General features: G+C 61.5%; 2 long non-coding RNA genes across 2 annotated transcripts; both read right to left on the reverse strand.

Moving 5' to 3' along the window:
* Nucleotides 1–6,546: 6,546 nt before the first annotated feature.
* LOC129201344 (uncharacterized) lies at nt 6,547–8,168 on the reverse strand. The gene is made up of 3 exons (XR_008575373.1): nt 8,070–8,168; nt 6,816–7,076; nt 6,547–6,643 (listed from the first exon to the last, which is right to left on the reverse strand). It is a non-coding gene; the product is annotated as an uncharacterized LOC129201344 (long non-coding RNA).
* Nucleotides 8,169–15,544: 7,376 nt separating this feature from the next.
* Nucleotides 15,545–17,181, reverse strand: LOC129201345 (uncharacterized). Its single transcript, XR_008575374.1, has 3 exons — nt 17,083–17,181; nt 15,834–16,094; nt 15,545–15,654 (listed from the first exon to the last, which is right to left on the reverse strand). It is a non-coding gene; the product is annotated as an uncharacterized LOC129201345 (long non-coding RNA).
* Nucleotides 17,182–17,464: the final 283 nt, after the last annotated feature.

Raw genomic sequence — 17,464 nt, forward strand, 5'->3', positions numbered from 1 at the left:
GCGTGAGGGGCGGGGCTTGGCTTGCGTCGGGGCGGAGTTTGCGTGAGTTTGTGTGAGGGGCGGAGTTTGCGTGGGGGCGGAGTTTGCGTGAGGGGCGGAGTTTGCGTCGGGGGCGGAGTTTGCGTGAGGGGCGGGGCTTGGCGTGCGTCAGGGGCGGAGTTTGCGTGATGGGCGGAGTTTGCGTGAGGGGCGGGGTTTGCGTCAGAGTTTGCGTGAGGGGCGGGGCTTGGCGTGCACGGGGCGGAGTTTGCGTCGGGGCGGAGTTTGCGTGGGGGCGAGTTTGCGTGAGGGGCGGGGCTTGGCTTGCGTCGGGGCGGAGTTTGAGTTTGCATCGGGGCGGGGCTTGGCGTGCGTCAGGGGCGGAGTTTGCGTGAGGGGCGGAGTTTGCGTCGGGGGGCGAGTTTGGTGAGGCGGGGTTTTGCGTGGGCGGAGTTTGCGGGGGCGGAGTTTGCGTGAGGGGGGGCTTGGCATGGGCGGAGTTTGCAGGGGCGGAGTTTGGGGCGGTTGGCTGCATCGGGGCGGAGTTTGCGTGAGGGGGGGCTTGGCGTGATCAGGGCGGAGTTTGCATGGGGGCGGAGTTTGCGTGAGGGGGGGGCTTGGCATGTGCGCCAGGGCGGAGTTTGCTGGGGGCGGCGTGAGCTTGGCGTGCACAGGGCGGAGTTTGCGTGAGGGGCGGATTTTGTTGTGGGGCGGAGTTTGCGTGGGGGCGTGAGGGGCGGGGCTTTGTGGTGGGGCGGAGTTTGCGGGGGGGGGGGAGTTTGGGGGGGGGGGCGGAGTTTGGCATGGGTCAGGGGCGGAGCCAAGAAGCATCACTTTTGGATCCCGAGGATGCGAGCAATGTGACCTTGTTGAATACGTTAATACCCCCACACACACCTCCTCCCCTGCCCTCCATCACGGCCCCTCGCCCCCCCCCCCCCCCCCCCCCCCCCCCGCAAAGGAAGCGCCAACGCAGCCGGCACGGCAAAAGAGACCGCAAGCGTTTATTCAGTCACACACAGAGCCGGTTCCGGGAGAGACTCCGCACCGGGGCTCGGGGCCCGGCCCTGGGGCACCTCGGCTGTCCTACCCGGAGCCACGCTCGCCAGTCCGGCGTGGAACAGACACACGGTCGGTCCGTCAGGCTGCTGGAGAGCTGGGCTGCTATGTGCAGGCTGCCGCCAAAACCGAGGAGCCAGCTGCAGGACGCTAGAAGAGAGGAGAAAAGGGGCAGCCAGCTGGATGGGGGGGGCGGCGGCGGCGAGCGAGAAAGCACGAGGCAAGGAAAGGGACGGCGAGTGAAGGACGGGGACAGGGAGCCTGACAGAGAGGGAGGAAGAAGCGGCAGGAAGAGAGGCAGCGGGACGGCGACCGACAAACCAGGACGGGGAGCGGGACAGAGAGGCAGAAACGACCCTGGGCGGGCAGCGCCACGGCGAGGGAGGAAAAAGAGAATAAGGGCAGGGAGCCGGACCGAGAGGTACGGCGAGGGACAGCGGCACGGGGAGCAGGACAGAGCAACAGAGAATAAAAAAAGGAAGCGGGAGCGTGAGAGAACCGGGCTGGGGAGCAGGGAGAAGGAGAGATAAAAGGAGAGAGCAACAGAGGGAAAGAGGACCGGGGAGCGGGACGCTGGGGCAGAGTGAGAACAAGAGGGGCAGGGAGCAGGACAGAGGGGCAGAGGCAGAAGGAGGACAGAGGGACAGAGAGACAAAGAGGGAGACGAGGACTGGGCAGAGGGGAGAGAAAGACGGGGGGCAAGGAGCAGAGACACCAAGGTGCCAGGAAAAGGACGGTCAGATGGAGCGAGAAACAGGGTCGGGGGAGCAGGACAAAAGGACAAAGAAAAAGGCGAGGAAGAAGGAAGGAAGGATAAAGGTGGGACAGGGAACGGGACATACGCAGCGAAACAAAGCAGAACAGAGAAGAGAGGACAGGGATTGAGGAACAGAGAGAGAGAGAGACGCAGGCTGGTACACAGAGACGGCGAAGGTAAGCAAAACCAGCGACGGGCAGGAGGACCTGGTTCTGACAACCCATCGCTCCCGGTGTCGCTTCCACGGCCTCAACAAATGCGACGTGCCGCAAGACAAGAGAATGGGAGAGTGAAAGCAAAGGCACGGGAAACTTAACGCTCTTAGTAATTTCACTGAGCATCACAGCTTACAGTTACTCAATGTCTTCCGGTGTCACAGGGTGAGGTACAACTGATTTCGTCTCCATATCTCTGGACAGAGCTTTTCTCATATCTGGGGGGGGGAGGAAGAAAAAAAAAAAAGATATTCTAAGACGACAGTCCTTGCACAAAGCCACGTTCAGCGAATTCTCTATTACAATAAGGTCGTTTCTAACCCAGAAGATTTCACAGAATCATAGAGTATCTCAAGTTGGAAGGGACCCATACGGATCACCGAGACCAAGCCCCCGCTCCACGCGGGACTACCTAAAACTAAACCGTGCGACTAAGAGCATCGTTCAGACGCTCCTTGAACTCCTGACAGGCTCGGTGGCTGCGACCGCTTCCCTGGGGAGCCTGTTCCGTGACTGACCGACCGCCCTCTCAGTGAAAAGCCTTTTCCCAACGTCCGGTCTGAACTTGCCCTGACGCAGCTTCGTCCCGTTTCCTCGGGTCCTAGTGCCGGTCACCGGAGAGAGCGGAGGTCAGCGCCTCCCCCTCCGCCGTCCCCCTCGAGGAAGGTGTAGACTGCGATGAGGTCACCCCTCGGCCTTCCCTTCTCCAAGCTGAACAAACCAAGTGACCTCAGCCGCTCCCCCTAAGTCTTGCCTCGGAGACCTCTCGCCATCTCGGTCGCCCTCCTCCGCGCACGCTCCCAGAGCGTTGTTCGGCGGCACCGCTCTCGACTGGAACCTAACGCTGCACGTAACTCAACTGAGCGGAAAGGAATGACGGGCTAAAGGGACAAATACACGATTTAAGGCAGCCGCAACGATGGCAGATGTCTGTCCGTAGCCCTTCTAGTTATTTCACAGCGCTCCTGCGTATCAAACGAACGGTACCAGAGCAGAAAAGGTATACGGCGTGGCCACGTTACCCCTCGGGGAGGACGGCGAAAGGAGAGAAGATCTAGAAAGAGGAAGCAGCTGGTACTTCGCTTTTGGTAACAGAATTAACATCAACACGTTCCTTCCCTTTGAAATTGAAAACGCCACCCAATTCTCTGCCACTGTTGACCACCGACACTTGTAAATTTCTAGTGAAACAGCTGAGGAAAACAAAGTTTCAGGTCCCTGGCTAGGGGAAGAAATCAGGCAAGCGCCGCCGTTCCTTCCCCCCGACAACACTAGCAAAAAAAAAACCAGCCGCTGGGGGCGAGCGTTCCTCCGAAAGAAAAATCAGGTGAGAAACCGCATTTTTATTTTCAGCTTACCTACAGGATAAATGTCTTTGTAGTTGCTACAAAACGTGTAAACTGCACAAAGATTAAGTTTTGTAACCGATCTAAGGTTCAGTACGAAAAACTACCTAAAGGAGTACGCAAATTCCCACTCATCAACAATTATCTGACCCTGTTTCATATTAAAAAAAAAAAAAAAAAAAAAAAAGTAATGCTAATCACACAGACAAGCCCAGGAACCCTCCACATGAGAATCTTTCCGTTCAGCCGGAGGCAGAACGAGTACTTACCACGGGCATCCTCATCTGGCTCTCCGCTGCTAGCAGAGCGGCACGCCAACGCTGTCCGGTACACGCCGTAGTACGCCTAGTTGCTTCTACGTATTTACCGCCGCCTGATTTGATACTCTCACAAAGAGATCGACGAAAAAGCCACCCTTTCTTTGAAAAAATAAAAACCAAAACCACACAGTTAAGGAACGGTAGGCGAACGTATTTCTAAATCATAACCCACGGCTTGCAGGCAGACCAAGAGCAGCTCTGACGATGCGGTACGCTCATCAAACATCTTTCACGCAGGAATAACAGATGTACTCCTTTACCACGGGACGCAGCCGGCACAGGGACAAATTTCATGCTGTTTTTGTCACACGACCGTCCTTCTGCACCAGCCAGTGGGTTCAGAATTAAGGACAGGACAGGCTAAACGCTCACACGAGCCTCCTATCCGTAAGAAACTATTAAAAATAGAAAAAAAAACTTCCACGTTTTAGATCGCGTTGCCTTAGGGACTGCCTCCTTCAAAGCCTGCCTGTTGGGGGGGGGGGGGGGGGGGCGGGTGTGCGCGCACGCACGCGCGTGAGGCGTGGAAATCGGTCGCAGAATTCAGTTGCCTAACGAGAGACGGCCCTTCTCCTCGCAAGGCAAACGTTTCAAAACGTCGCACTCTTTTCCGATTTTACCGGCTGGTACTGGGGTTGCCCTACCAGCATGAGTTGGGGACCCGTCCCTCTGGGTCCGTGCGACGCCAAATTAAATATTCTGCAAGTAACCGAGCAGGAGATGGAAAGTAAGCTAAGATGCTCTCTGCCGTACAAGGTTTGTTCGCCATCGTCCCCGAGGGAATCGCACAAAGCCCACGCTTGCCGAACCGGTACGTCGGAGGCCCTACGGGAAACGGCACTGACGTTTCGCCAAGCTCTTCTCCTGTCAAGAAGAGGACCTTTTCTGCGGCATCCCTATTGGCGTTCGGCCTGCTTTCGGCTCATTCTGGCAGGTCAGCTTTCAGAGAAAGCCTGAGATTTCAAACCGCCAAGCAACATTCACCATTCTTGCTCTCTGACTACGGGGAATTTCAGCGAATCGGAACGCTACTTGGAGCCACGTTCCGGGTCTGTTTCGCCGCAAACCAAATATCTAAGCCACGGACCGGGCGCCCGTAGAAAAATTACTTTAAAAGATTAAAGACAAGCACAGTACTCACTTCTCTGAAATTTCTTCCGGTAGCGCCATCAATTTAGCGGCCGAACCCAGCCGTCGAAATTCCGGTGCAACGGAGCGAGCAGGAACGCGTCCGTGCCGCTCTTCCCTGGCCACGGAGCCTTCCGCTCTACCCGTTACTGCGAACGTACGGAGCATCGGCGCAGCAGCACCTGTGGAATAACGCACCGCCCACAGCTATACAGAAGAAGAATCCGAGACGTCGGTAGAAGACCCCAGACCAAAAAGTCACCGCGGGACTAAGGGACGCGCGGACAGCGCGCGAGGGGCGGGTGTCCGGGACCCAAGCGTGGAACGGCCCCGGGATTTCTTTGTTCGGGGTCCCTCTCTTTGGAGGCGCCCCGCCCGGGCCGATCCCGCTGCTGCACCTTTCAGTTACGTTAATTATTTTACAAAATCCGACACCCGGAGACTGCTGCCGCCGGAAGCCTCGGGTCGAGCCCGAAGGAGGAGGAGGAGGAGGAAGCGCGCCCGAGAAGAAGCGTGCGCGCGACACCGTGAACGGGGTGCGAACGCTGGGGCGGCAGCTGCTCCTCCTCAAACAGAGACAGAGAGAGAAAGAAGAGGGGGAAAGCCACAGGGTACAGAGGGCGGAAGTGGAAAAGAGGGGCCGGGAGCCGGACAGAGGGAGGTGGAGAAAGAGGCCGTCGGAAGGGAAGGGACGGGCTGCGGGGCAGAGGGGGACTTGCCAGCGCCAGGTTCGCGGTTCCACCCGATAATCGTAAAGGTCTCTGCCAACCTCGACGATTCGGTCGCTTTAAAAAACAATCGGGATCTCGAGGCGGACCGAGAGAGAGAGACGGAGAATATAAAAACGGTCGCGGCTAAGAGGGCAGAGAGGGAGGAATCGCGAGACAGGGAGAGGCAAGCCGGGCAGGGGAAAAAGTCCCGACAGGCTTCTGCAGCGACAGGGAGGAATTGAAGATTCGAGAGAGGGAGCTGGACAGAGAGAGAGACGGGGAAAGGTAAGACGGTGGCGAGCTACCGGGCAGAGAAGCAGAGTTTAAAGCCGGGGACCGGGAGAGGGACAGAGAGGGAAGGAGAAAGGAACGAAGGGACGGGCTGCGGGGCAGACAGGGAGGAAGGAAGGAAGGAAGAAAGAAAGAGGGACAGGGAGCCAGACGAACCGCGACGGGGAAAGAAAAAGGTACCGACGGGCTAGGAGGCAGAGAGGGGAGACTTTAGAAAAACAGGGACGGGGAGCGAGACGGAGCCAGACCGAAAAAAAGGAACCATAGCGACGGGTGCCGGGACAGAGAGGCGGGCCTTCAAAACGAGGGGCAGGGAAGAGGCTCAAGAGGGACGGAGAAAGAGAGAGACTCACGACGACTCGCTACGGAGCCGAGAAGGAAGACCTCGAACAACAGGAACGAGGAGCCGCACAGAGAGAGCCAGAGATGGCAGAAATACCGACAGGCTACAGGACCGAGGGGGAGGAATGCAGAAACAGTGGCTGGGGGGCCGGACAGAGAGACAGGGAGAGAGAGAAGGAAACAATAGCCACGGGCTACGGGGCAGAGAGAGCGAGGACCTAAAAAAGGTGGGGACAGGCAGCCCGTCAGAGCGAGATGGAAAAAGAACATAGCGGGGAGCAGAAAGCAAACCAAAAAACCCCACAGCGGGTGGGAAAGCGAGGGGGGCAGAGGAGGGCCCGCGACGCAGAGGAGAGGCGATGGGGCCCCGCGGGCCCAGGACTCACCGCAGCTCTGGCTCTCGGCGCTGCCGGGAGAGCTTGCCAGCGCAGACGCTTCTTTCTCCCGCTCTCCGCCTTTCCTTTGCTGTCACTCCGGTCGCTCGGCTGTCCTCCGCCTAAGAGAATACACGGGTGTCTTACAGCTCCGAGGAGACGAGTCTGCCTAGATGAGTAGCCTGCCTCCCTGCGGTACGCGGCCGCACCGTGCTTTGGATTACGCGTGGCGACCCTGCGGTGCCCGTCGGCAGCCTGACCTGCCGCGGAGCGCAACGAGGGATCTTTCCTCACCCGGCGAGGCAGGCGCTCTCTTGCCTGCAGCGGGAGGCAGCTGCCGGCCGGAGAGCCTTCCATCTCTTCTTCTTCTTCTTCACCTTTCTCTGGCCATTCCAGCTTCCCTTAGGGCAGCTGCTGTCCACGGCCGGTAAGCGCTCCGCCGCCTGTCCCTTTTCGCCCCCACGCCACGAGGCGAGCCAGGCCAGGCACAGGCGAGGCGGGTGCAGTCGACGGCATCCCCAAGGGAGGGACGGGCAACCACGTCCTCAGCGCGGCCTGGGAGAGGGAAAGAAAAAGCAGTGGCCGTTACTACCGGAGGTCGGCCCTGGCCGGAGACCCTCCTCTTTCTGCAGGGGCTTCCGGAGACGCCGCTCTTTCCCCCGCGCTGCTGCCGCTGCCGCCGCCGCCAGCACCCCTGTTCAGGAAGAAAGCGGCACAGGCGAGGGCCAGCTTGCCGCCTTCACGCCAGGGCTCGGGGGCGGCCTGGGGCTGCCGGACAGGCTTCCGGAGAGTCCGACCGGTAGCGCTCGTCTCGGGACACCGGGCAACGCCTCGCCGCGCGCGCGCGCTCTCGTAGCACGGCCGCACCGCTGCTCGGGAGCGGCTGGAAGCCTGCAGAAAACCACTCGAAACCGGCAAAAAAAAACCCCAACCTCGCGCTCCTGCGAGAGCAAGTCGGGCTGTCCGGCAGCCACGTCCGCGAAAACGACGCCTCCCGGCACGCACTGGCAAGCGCCGCGTGGCAGCCGTTAGAGTGCCGTAAGACTACACTTCCCGGCGTGCTCCGGGGAGCCAATATGGCCGACCAGCAGCCGCGTGCCCCAAGACTGCAACTGCCGGCGTGCCGCGGGAGGCAGCCTTCCACGCTTCCTGACCCTGCGGGGACACCGTCCCGTGCCCTCACCCCAAAGCCGACTCACCCGAAAGCCCCGCCGAGCCGCGACGGCAGCCCCGAGCTCCGCAGCGCGGCTCCGGGCTGGCGCCCCCCCCCGCCCCCGCCTCCCCTCAGCCACCTCCGAAAGGCGCGGACGCCCGCCGGCTCCGGGCAGCCCCCGCCGCGCGGCTCCGGACGGTCTCCCCGCCCGGTTCCGACACGGCGCGCACCCCCCCCACCCGCCGCACGGCTCCGGGCAGCCCCCCTCCCCTCTGTGACACGGACCCCGCCGCCCCCCCCGCCCCCCCCGCCTCTCCTCGGAGGCGGCACCGCTGCCGCCGCCCTCCTCGGGGCTTTCCCCGGGACCCGCCGGTCCGTCCCGCTGCCCCGCTCACCTTCTCCCTCCGTGCAGCCGCAGCCCGGCGACGCCTCCGCTCCTCCCTCGGCTCACAGCAGCCCCTGCACACCGGCTGCCGGCAGCCGGTTCCGGGGAGGGGGGCGTGGCGCTGCACTGCGCATGCGCGGCGCTGCCGCTGCAGTACCGAAATTTGGTCACTAGGCGGCAGCACCGAGCGAGCATGCGCTGTGCGATGCGTGAGGGGCGGGGCTTGGCGTGCGTCGGGGGCGGAGTTTGCGTGAGGGGGCGGGGCTTGGCGTGCGTCGGGGCGGAGTTTGCGTCGGGGGCGGAGTTTGCGTGAGGGGCGGGGCTTGGCATGCGTCGGGGGCGGAGTTTGCGTGAGGGCGGGGCTGGCGTGCGTCGGGGGAGGAGTTTGCGTCGGGGGCGGAGTTTGAGTGAGGGGCGGTGCTTGGCGTGCGTCGGGGGCGGAGTTTGCGTGAGGGGCGGGGGCTTGGCGTGCGTCGGGGGCGGAGTTTGCGTGAGGGGCGGAGTTTGCGTGAGGGGGCGGGGTTTGCGTGAGGGGCGGAGTTTGCGTGAGGGGCGGAGTTTGCGTCGGGGGCGGGGCTTGGCGTGCGTCGGGGGCGGAGTTTGCGTGAGGGGCGGGGCTTGGCGTGCGTCGGGGGCGGAGTTTGCGTCGGGGGCGGAGTTTGCGTGAGGGGCGGGGCTTGGCGTGCGTCGGGGGCGGAGTTTGCGTGAGGGGCGGAGTTTGCGTCGGGGGCGGAGTTTGCGTGAGGGGCGGGGTTTGCATGAGGGGCGGAGTTTGCGTGAGGGGCGGAGTTTGCGTCGGGGGCGGGGGCTTGGCGTGCGTCGGGGCGGAGTTTGCGTGAGGGGCGGAGTTAGCGTCGGGGCGGAGTTTGCGTGAGGGGCGGGGCTTGGCTGCATCGGGGCGGAGTTTGCGCCGGGGGCGGAGTTTACATCAGGGGCGGGGCTTGCGTGAGGGGCGGAGTTTGCGTGAGGGGCGGAGTTTGCGTGAGGGCGGAGTTTGCGTGAGGGGCGGAGTTTGCTTGTGGGGCGGAGTTTGCGTGAGGGGCGGGGCTTGGCGTGCATCAGGGGCGGAGTTTGCGTGAGGGGGGCTTGGCATTTTCAGGGCGGAGTTTGAGTGAGGGGCGGGCTTGGCGTCGTCGGGGGCGGAGTTTGCGTGAGGGGCGGGGCTTGGCGTGCGTCGGGGGCGGAGTTTGCGTGAGGGGCGGAGTTTGCGTCGGGGCGGAGTTTGCGTGAGGGGGGGGAGTTTGCGTCGGGGCGGGGCTTGGCGTGCGTCGGGGCGGAGTTTGCGTGAGGGCGGAGTTTGCGTCGGGGGCGGAGTTGTGTGGGGCGGGGCTTGGCTTGCGTCGGGGCGGAGTTTGCGCCGGGGGCGGGTTTGCGTGAGGGGCGGGCTTGCTGCATCAGGCGGAGTTTGCATCCGGGGCGGAGTTTGCATGATGAGGGCGGAGGGCTTGGCTTGCATCAGGGCGGAGTTTGAGTGAGGGGCGGGCTTGCGTAAGTCAGGCGGAGTTTGCATGAGGGGCGGAGTTTGCGTGAGGGCGGGGCTTGGCGTGCGCCAGGGCAGAGTTTTGTGGGCGGAGTTTGCGTGAGGGGGGCTTGGCGTGCATCAGGCGGAGTTTGCCTGAGGGCGGCTTGGCTTGCATCAGGGCGGAGTTTGCGCCGGGGGCGGAGTTTCATGAGGGCGGGCTTGGGTGTGCGTTAGGGGGCGGAGTTTGCGGGGGCGGAGTTTGCGTGGGGGGGGCGGCATTTGGCATGGGTCAGGGGCGGAGCCAAGAAGCATCACTTTTGGATCCCGAGGATGCGAGCAATGTGACCTTGTTGAATACGTTAATACCCCCACACACACCTCCTCCCCTGCCCTCCATCACGGCCCCTCGCCCCCCCCCCCCCCAAAGGAAACGCCAACCCACCCGCACGGCAAAAGAGACCGCAAGCGTTTATTCAGTCACACACAGAGCCGGTTCCGGGAGAGACTCCGCACCGGGGCTCGGGGCCCGGCCCTGGGGCACCTCGGCTGTCCTACCCGGAGCCACGCTCGCCAGTCCGGCGTGGAACAGACACACGGTCGGTCCGTCAGGCTGCTGGAGAGCTGGGCTGCTATGTGCAGGCTGCCGCCAAAACCGAGGAGCCAGCTGCAGGACGCTAGAGAGAGGAGAAAAGGGGCAGCCAGCTGGATGGGGGGGGCGGCGGCGGCGAGCGAGAAAGCACGAGGCAAGGAAGGGACGGCGAGTGAAGGACGGGGACAGGGAGCCTGACAGAGAGGGAGGAAGAAGCGGCAGGAAGAGAGGCAGCGGGACGGCGACCGACAAACCAGGACGGGGAGCGGGACAGAGAGGCAGAAACGACCCTGGGCGGGCAGCGCCACGGCGAGGGAGGAAAAGAGAATAAGGGCAGGGAGCCGGACCGAGAGGTACGGCGAGGGACAGCGGCACGGGGAGCAGGACAGAGCAACAGAGAATAAAAAAAGGAAGCGGGAGCGTGAGAGAACCGGGCTGGGGAGCAGGGAGAAGGAGAGATAAAAGGAGAGAGCAACAGAGGGAAAGAGGACCGGGGAGCGGGACGCTGGGGCAGAGTGAGAACAAGAGGGGCAGGGAGCAGGACAGAGGGGCAGAGGCAGAAGGAGGACAGAGGGACAGAGAGACAAAAGAGGGAGACGAGGACTGGGCAGAGGGGAGAGAAAGACGGGGGCAAGGAGCAGAGACACCAAGGTGCCAGGAAAAGGACGGTCAGATGGAGCGAGAAACAGGGTCGGGGAGCAGGACAAAAGGACAAAGAAAAAGGCGAGGAAGAAGGAAGGAAGGATAAAGGTGGGACAGGGAACGGGACATACGCAGCGAAACAAAGCAGAACAGAGAAGAGAGGACAGGGATTGAGGAACAGAGAGAGAGAGAGACGCAGGCTGGTACACAGAGACGGCGAAGGTAAGCAAAACCAGCGACGGGCAGGAGGACCTGGTTCTGACAACCCATCGCTCCCGGTGTCGCTTCCACGGCCTCAACAAATGCGACGTGCCGCAAGACAAGAGAATGGGAGAGTGAAAGCAAAGGCACGGGAAACTTAACGCTCTTAGTAATTTCACTGAGCATCACAGCTTACAGTTACTCAATGTCTTCCGGTGTCACAGGGTGAGGTACAACTGATTTCGTCTCCGTATCTCTGGACAGAGCTTTTCTCATATCTGGGGGGGGGGGGGGAAGAAAAAAAAAAAAAGATATTCTAAGACGACAGTCCTTGCACAAAGCCACGTTCAGCGAATTCTCTATTACAATAAGGTCGTTTCTAACCCAGAAGATTTCACAGAATCATAGAGTATCTCAAGTTGGAAGGGACCCATACGGATCACCGAGACCAAGCCCCCGCTCCACGCGGGACTACCTAAAACTAAACCGTGCGACTAAGAGCATCGTTCAGACGCTCCTTGAACTCCTGACAGGCTCGGTGGCTGCGACCGCTTCCCTGGGGAGCCTGTTCCGTGACTGACCGACCGCCCTCTCAGTGAAAAGCCTTTTCCCAACGTCCGGTCTGAACTTGCCCTGACGCAGCTTCGTCCCGTTTCCTCGGGTCCTAGTGCCGGTCACCGGAGAGCGGAGGTCAGCGCCTCCCCCTCCGCCGTCCCCCTCGAGGAAGGTGTAGACTGCGATGAGGTCACCCCTCGGCCTTCCCTTCTCCAAGCTGAACAAACCAAGTGACCTCAGCCGCTCCCCCCTAAGTCTTGCCTCGGAGACCTCTCGCCATCTCGGTCGCCCTCCTCCGCGCACGCTCCCAGAGCGTTGCTCGGCGGCACCGCTCTCGACTGGAACCTAACGCTGCACGTAACTCAACTGAGCGGAAAGGAAATGACGGGCTAAAGGGACAAATACACGATTTAAGGCAGCCGCAACGATGGCAGATGTCTGTCCGTAGCCCTTCTAGTTATTTCACAGCGCTCCTGCGTATCAAACGAACGGTACCAGAGCAGAAAAGGTATACGGCGTGGCCACGTTACCCCTCGGGGAGGACGGCGAAAGGAGAGAAGATCTAGAAAGAGGAAGCAGCTGGTACTTCGCTTTTGGTAACAGAATTAACATCAACACGTTCCTTCCCTTTGAAATTGAAAACGCCACCCAATTCTCTGCCACTGTTGACCACCGACACTTGTAAATTTCTAGTGAAACAGCTGAGGAAAACAAAGTTTCAGGTCCCTGGCTAGGGGAAGAAATCAGGCAAGCGCCGCCGTTCCTTCCCCCCCGACAACACTAGCAAAAAAAAACCAGCCGCTGGGGGCGAGCGTTCCTCCGAAAGAAAAATCAGGTGAGAAACCGCATTTTTATTTTCAGCTTACCTACAGGATAAATGTCTTTGTAGTTGCTACAAAACGTGTAAACTGCACAAAGATTAAGTTTTGTAACCGATCTAAGGTTCAGTACGAAAAACTACCTAAAGGAGTACGCAAAGTCCCACTCATCAACAATTATCTGACCCTGTTTCATATTAAAAAAAAAAAAAAAAAAAAAAAAAAGTAATGCTAATCACACAGACAAGCCCAGGAACCCTCCACATGAGAATCTTTCCGTTCAGCCGGAGGCAGAACGAGTACTTACCACGGGCATCCTCATCTGGCTCTCCGCTGCTAGCAGAGCGGCACGCCAACGCTGTCCGGTACACGCCGTAGTACGCCTAGTTGCTTCTACGTATTTACCGCCGCCTGATTTGATACTCTCACAAAGAGATCGACGAAAAAGCCACCCTTTCTTTGAAAAAATAAAAACCAAAACCACACAGTTAAGGAACGGTAGGCGAACGTATTTCTAAATCATAACCCACGGCTTGCAGGCAGACCAAGAGCAGCTCTGACGATGCGGTACGCTCATCAAACATCTTTCACGCAGGAATAACAGATGTACTCCTTTACCACGGGACGCAGCCGGCACAGGGACAAATTTCATGCTGTTTTTTGTCACACGACCGTCCTTCTGCACCAGCCAGTGGGTTCAGAATTAAGGACGGGACAGGCTAAACGCTCACACGAGCCTCCTATCCGTAAGAAACTATTAAAAATAGAAAAAAAAACTTCCACGTTTTAGATCGCGTTGCCTTAGGGACTGCCTCCTTCAAAGCCTGCCTGTTGGGGGGGGGGGGGGGGGGTGGGGGGGCGCGTGTGCGCGCACGCACGCGCGTGAGGCGTGGAAATCGGTCGCAGAATTCAGTTGCCTAACGAGAGACGGCCCTTCTCCTCGCAAGGCAAACGTTTCAAAACGTCGCACTCTTTTCCGATTTTACCGGCTGGTACTGGGGTTGCCCTACCAGCATGAGTTGGGGACCCGTCCCTCTGGGTCCGTGCGACGCCAAATTAAATATTCTGCAAGTAACCGAGCAGGAGATGGAAAGTAAGCTAAGATGCTCTCTGCCGTACAAGGTTTGTTCGCCATCGTCCCCGAGGGAATCGCACAAAGCCCACGCTTGCCGAACCGGTACGTCGGAGGCCCTACGGGAAACGGCGCTGACGTTTCGCCAAGCTCTTCTCCTGTCAAGAAGAGGACCTTTTCTGCGGCATCCCTATTGGCGTTCGGCCTGCTTTCGGCTCATTCTGGCAGGTCAGCTTTCAGAGAAAGCCTGAGATTTCAAACCGCCAAGCAACATTCACCATTCTTGCTCTCTGACTACGGGGAATTTCAGCGAATCGGAACGCTACTTGGAGCCACGTTCCGGGTCTGTTTCGCCGCAAACCAAATATCTAAGCCACGGACCGGGCGCCCGTAGAAAAATTACTTTAAAAGATTAAAGACAAGCACAGTACTCACTTTTGTGAAATTTCTTCCGGTAGCGCCATCAATTTAGCGGCCGAACCCAGCCGTCGAAATTCCGGTGCAACGGAGCGAGCAGGAACGCGTCCGTGCCGCTCTTCCCTGGCCACGGAGCCTTCCGCTCTACCCGTTACTGCGAACGTACGGAGCATCGGCGCAGCAGCACCTGTGGAATAACGCACCGCCCACAGCTATACAGAAGAAGAATCCGAGACGACGGTAGAAGACCCCAGACCAAAAGTCACCGCGGGACTAAGGGACGCGCGCGGACAGCGCGCGAGGGGCGGGTGTCCGGGACCCAAGCGTGGAACGGCCCCGGGATTTCTTTGTTCGGGGTCCCTCTCTTTGGAGGCGCCCCGCCCGGGCCGATCCCGCTGCTGCACCTTTCAGTTACGTTAATTATTTTACAAAATCCGACACCCGGAGACTGCTGCCGGAAGCCTCGGGTCGAGCCCGAAGGAGGAGGAGGAGGAGGAAGCGCGCCCGAGAAGAAGCGTGCGCGCGACACCGTGAACGGGGTGCGAACGCTGGGGCGGCAGCTGCTCCTCCTCAAACAGAGACAGAGAGAGAAAGAAGAGGGGGAAAGCCACAGGGTACAGAGGGCGGAAGTGGAAAAGAGGGGCCGGGAGCCGGACAGAGGGAGGTGGAGAAAGAGGCCGTCGGAAGGGAAGGGACGGGCTGCGGGGCAGAGGGGGACTTGCCAGCGCCAGGTTCGCGGTTCCACCCGATAATCGTAAAGGTCTCTGCCAACCTCGACGATTCGGTCGCTTTAAAAAACAATCGGGATCTCGAGGCGGACCGAGGGAGAGACGGAGAATATAAAAACGGTCGCGGCTAAGAGGGCAGAGAGGGAGGAATCGCGAGACAGGGAGAGGCAAGCCGGGCAGGGGAAAAAGTCCCGACAGGCTTCTGCAGCGACAGGGAGGAATTGAAGATTCGAGAGAGGGAGCTGGACAGAGAGAGAGACGGGGAAAGGTAAGACGGTGGCGAGCTACCGGGCAGAGAAGCAGAGTTTAATGCCGGGGACCGGGAGAGGGACAGAGAGGGAAGGAGAAAGGAACGAAGGGACGGGCTGCGGGGCAGACAGGGAGGAAGGAAGGAAGGAAGAAAGAAAGAGGGACAGGGAGCCAGACGAACCGCGACGGGGAAAGAAAAAGGTACCGACGGGCTAGGAGGCAGAGAGGGGAGACTTTAGAAAAACAGGGACGGGGAGCGAGACGGAGCCAGACCGAAAAAAGGAACCATAGCGACGGGTGCCGGGACAGAGAGGCGGGCCTTCAAAACGAGGGGCAGGGAAGAGGCTCAAGAGGGACGGAGAAAGAGAGAGACTCACGACGACTCGCTACGGAGCCGAGAAGGAAGACCTCGAACAACAGGAACGAGGAGCCGCACAGAGAGAGCCAGAGATGGCAGAAATACCGACAGGCTACAGGACCGAGGGGGAGGAATGCAGAAACAGTGGCTGGGGGCCGGACAGAGAGACAGGGGAGAGAGAGAAGGAAACAATAGCCACGGGCTACGGGGCAGAGAGAGCGAGGACCTAAAAAAGGTGGGGACAGGCAGCCCGTCAGAGCGAGATGGAAAAAGAACATAGCGGGGAGCAGAAAGCAAACCAAAAACCCCACAGCGGGGTGGGAAAGCGAGGGGGGCAGAGGAGGGCCCGCGACGCAGAGGAGAGGCGATGGGGCCCCGCGGGCCCAGGACTCACCGCAGCTCTGGCTCTCGGCGCTGCCGGGAGAGCTTGCCAGCGCAGACGCTTCTTTCTCCCGCTCTCCGCCTTTCCTTTGCTGTCGCTCCGGTCGCTCGGCTGTCCTCCGCCTAAGAGAATACACGGGTGTCTTACAGCTCCGAGGAGACGAGTCTGCCTAGATGAGTAGCCTGCCTCCCTGCCTCCCTCGGTACGCGGCCGCACCGTGCTTTGGATTACGCGTGGCGACCCTGCGGTGCCCGTCGGCAGCCTGACCTGCCGCGGAGCGCAACGAGGGATCTTTCCTCACCCGGCGAGGCAGGCGCTCTCTTGCCTGCAGCGGGAGGCAGCTGCCGGCCGGAGAGCCTTCCATCTCTTCTTCTTCGTCTTCACCTTTCTCTGGCCAGTCCAGCTTCCCTTAGGGCAGCTCCTGTCCACGGCCGGTAAGCGCTCCGCCGCCTGTCCCTTTTCGCCCCCACGCCACGAGGCGAGCCAGGCCAGGCACAGGCGAGGCGGGTGCAGTCGACGGCATCCCCAAGGGAGGGACGGGCAACCACGTCCTCAGCGCGGCCTGGGAGAGGGAAAGAAAAAGCAGTGGCCGTTACTACCGGAGGTCGGCCCTGGCCGGAGACCCTCCTCCTTCTGCAGGGGCTTCCGGAGACGCCGCTCTTTCCCCGCGCTGCTGCTGCCGCTGCCGCCGCCGCCAGCACCCCTGTTCAGGAAGAAAGCGGCACAGGCGAGGGCCAGCTTGCCGCCTTCACGCCAGGGCTCGGGGGCGGCCTGGGGCTGCCGGACAGGCTTCCGGAGAGTCCGACCGGTAGCGCTCGTCTCGGGACACCGGGCAACGCCTCGCCGCGCGCGCTCTCGTAGCACGGCGCACCGCTGTCGTTCACGGGAGCGGCTGGAAGCCTGCAGAAAACCACTCGAAACCGGCAAAAAAAACCAACCTCGCGCTCCTGCGAGAGCAAGTCGGGCTGTCCGGCAGCCACGTCCGCGAAAACGACGCCTCCCGGCACGCACTGGCAAGCGCCGCGTGGCAGCCATTAGAGTGCCGTAAGACTACACTTCCCGGCGTGCTCCGGGGAGCCAATATGGCCGACCAGCAGCCGCGTGCCCCAAGACTGCAACTGCCGGCGTGCCGCGGGAGGCAGCCTTCCACGCTTCCTGACCCTGCGGGGACACCGTCCCGTGCCCTCACCCCAAAGCCGACTCACCCGAAAGCCCCGCCGAGCCGCGACGGCAGCCCCGAGCTCCGCAGCGCGGCTCCGGGCTGGCGCCCCCCCCGCCCCCGCCCCCGCCTCCCCTCAGCCACCTCCGAAAGGCGCGGACGCCCGCCGGCTCCGGGCAGCCCCCGCCGCGCGGCTCCGGACGGTCTCCCCGCCCGGTTCCGACACGGCGCGCACCCCCCCCACCCGCCGCACGGCTCCGGGCAGCCCCCCTCCCCTCTGTGACACGGACCCGCCGCCCCCCCCCCGCCTCTCCTCGGAGGCGGCACCGCTGCCGCCGCCCTCCTCGGGGCTTTCCCGGGACCCGCCGGTCCGTCCCGCTGCCCCGCTCACCTTCTCCCTCCGTGCAGCCGCAGCCCGGCGACGCCTCCGCTCCTCCCTCGGCTCACAGCAGCCCCTGCACACCGGCTGCCGGCAGCCGGTTCCGGGGAGGGGCGTGGGCGCTGCATGCGCATGCGCGGCGCTGCCGCTGCAGTACCGAAATTTGGTCACTAGGCGGCAGCACCGAGCGAGCATGCGCTGTGCGCTGCGTGAGGGGCGGGGCTTGGGGTGCGTCGGGGCGGAGTTTGCGTGAGGGGCGGGGTTGGCGTGCGTGCGGGCGGAGTTTGCGTCGGGGGCGGAGTTTGCGTGAGGGGGGGGCTTGGCATGCGTCGGGGGCGGAGTTTGCGTGAGGGGCGGGGCTTGGCGTGCGTCGGGGGCGGAGTTTGCGTCGGGG

Source organism: Grus americana, unplaced genomic scaffold (assembly GCF_028858705.1).
Source record: "Grus americana isolate bGruAme1 unplaced genomic scaffold, bGruAme1.mat scaffold_974, whole genome shotgun sequence".
NCBI lineage: Eukaryota > Metazoa > Chordata > Aves > Gruiformes > Gruidae > Grus > Grus americana.